This window comes from Phlebotomus papatasi, chromosome 2, assembly GCF_024763615.1.
Source record: "Phlebotomus papatasi isolate M1 chromosome 2, Ppap_2.1, whole genome shotgun sequence".
Taxonomy (NCBI): Eukaryota; Metazoa; Arthropoda; class Insecta; order Diptera; family Psychodidae; genus Phlebotomus; species Phlebotomus papatasi.
The window spans coordinates 24,337,137-24,340,138 of record NC_077223.1 but is presented as its reverse complement, the minus strand read 5'-3'; positions in this window follow the sequence as shown (position 1 = coordinate 24,340,138).

The window sequence follows — 3,002 nt, the reverse complement described above, 5'->3', positions numbered from 1 at the left end:
AGTTATCTACCCCTTGTCCTAAACCAACTTACGCAAGGGTGTTTCAGGAAGTTCTATAGAATATACTTCTCTAAAGCTACTATAGCTTCTTCATTCGATTGAAACTAATTATCACAGAAGAATTTCTTTACCTTTCTGGACAAATAGACGTCTTTGGTAGTCAAATCTAGCAAATACGGCGGATCACCAAGGACTTCGTAATTCGAGTCTTTAAAATTCGATATTGTCGAAAAGCCTTTGTGCGCATTCGGCTTGATGAAAATGATCTCTCAGGTTTTTACTCATGAATTTTTGGGTTCAATTGATTCAGTTCACAATAATATTCAAAATTATAATTGTTTTCCTTTGTTCAGGATATTTATGTACCTTTTAATATCCTTTTAATATAAACGAATATCCAGCTTCAGACCATTGAAATAATTATTTTATCAATTTAAGACCATGATAATAGGTCGAATTTATCTAAATTTATAACACGATACACACACGTAAATCGGTTTTAATATTACTTAAAATGGTTCAAATAGTTCTTCAATAGTTTTTTTCATTAATAATATTTTTTGCAAAGTATGTGAAATCTATTGGTTTCAGATGCTTATGATACGAGCAATTTTATGCCTAATAAAAACATTTGTATCAGCAGGATCTGCATATATGATTTATTTTCACGATTTAAGGGTCGGTCCACAATTTGAACTTCCTCTGCATGATTCACCTTCGAGGCTCGCAAACCACCTTGAAACTCAAATGACCAATTGCAAACAATTGATTTTGAAGGAGGAAAGGCCCCTAGTTCATTTATCAATTTGAGATGAATTTCCATTTGCCTTTTTAAACCTAATTTATCAAAGAACTTAGTCACTGCGCGAAGTTCTACTTATTTCATTTTGAAAAATACCCTCACACGTCAACTTCAATTGACTTGCAATACAAGAAAAAATTATCAAATCGAAATGAAACTTTGCATAGATTTATACTAAGAATGGTACTGCATAATCGACCCTAATTCCAGATTGTTTAGATTCTCATTCGTGCTTCATAATTTTATCTTATTATATTACACCATATAAGGATATAGATTTGATACCAAAAAAATATATCTTAAATTAACGGGGATTCAAACCCGAAATATTTTCACGACAGAGCGAGCACTTTACTACGTAACCTATTGGGTTGCCGGAAACAACATAAGATTTTGAAATTTATTAGTTAAATGACCCTTCTTCATTAAAAGGAGATCTTTCATCAAACGCTAACGATAAACGAACTTAAAATCCTACCAAGACCATAAAATCATATTGGTTACAATTTCTACATTTTCGAAGGAGAGTATAAGAATTTTTATTCATAATTTTCCCTATCGGGGTGGCAGGATTAGTTACCCAGGTTAGCAGCCTACGCCTATCGATCTTCTTGCTCTTAATGGGGATGTTGTAAATTTACATATCTAGGAAAACCTGCTTAAATTCCTCACATTGGCAATTAAAAAATAGCATGAGAACCTACACTGAGAGAAATCCGAAAAAGTTAAAATAACATTACGGAAATGTTAATTTTACCTTTAATTGATCCAAAATCGGTATAAATACTACCCTTTTTAGGTTATTGGGGGTTAAAGTTACACTTTTTCATGTTAATTTTACCCTTAAAAAGGTGTAAAAAAAAACATTAAAAAATGTTGATATATTTTTACACCCGAAAAGTGTTAGTTATGAGCAAAAAGTCCCTCCGTTTTTTTCTCAGTGTAGTGAAAAACCTCACTGTTGCATTGTGTTATGGAATTCATCAAAACGGTTCTGAACAGATAAATACCGTAAAAAATTTGTGAATGGAAAGACTTTGCAAAATGCTCAAAATCATACTTTAGGCAACTTTTGGAAACGTTACTTCTCACGAGTTTAAGAATTGGTCAAAAATTTCAGTGCTCCTTTTAGCCATAAATTCTTCCAGGATTTTTGCACTTTGTGTGCTTATTGATATTTCTTCGTCTAATGATATGATTTCATGATGAAAATTTCCACATAAAATTGCAAATTTCCCGGCTGTGCGACAACTGATTGTGTTAGGAGTCACCCATAAAATGGCATAAATTCCATTCGAAGAGATTCCACCGCGCGATATTGAATAAATATTTTTTTAAGGTATAGAATTTGTCACTGGGGGATGCTTCCAATGATTCAACCCCTGGAACTTTTTACGACACCATCAATTCGTACAGCCAAGTGAAAAAGCTTCGTCAATTTTCATTTGAGAATCATTGGAAATTACAAAAGCGATAAATTGTGCGATTTTGCAGTGCGTATTTGAAATTTCTTGTATGTGGAGATTTTTTTTCTCACCGTGGCTGTATGAAACAATTCGCTGGGAGGTGATTTATTGGTATAATGGAACAAAAAATCCCAACATTGCAGAATTTTGTCACACGGAATAATTCGATGGAACATTTTTTCCTGTGGTCTTCGGGAACATCGACCGAAATAGCCAGAGATGTATTTTTGGAAAATATTCCGGATGAATCCTCAAAGTCCAAATTAGTACCTAAATTGACGAGATAACACTTTTAAATCCCTACGGATTTACTTGTCAATTCTTTAGTCAATTATCACCTAACAGTTGCACATATGGAAATTGCAAATTATATTAAATGTGACATATCAAAATTTAATCCAAAACTTTTGTTGGAAGTCAATCAAACCTTAAGAAAGTTTCTGCTTTGAATTCTCTCACCATTATTTTTCATAAATTCCATAAATAAGTAAATTCAACTGCACACTCCCATTTATTCAATTTCTTCGTCAATTTTCAGCACGGAAAATAAGGAAAATTCCACGAAATTATTTCCCTAAGTTGCAACTTATGGTGCCACATTTGATTTGCAGATGATAGGAATTTATTGATTTTTTTATGTTTACCGTAGATGGGGTGACTTTACCCTCCGGAACAGGAGATAACTTTATCACCCTGCTATTCGTAAGCTTTTCTTTAATTCTAGCGCTTAAGGG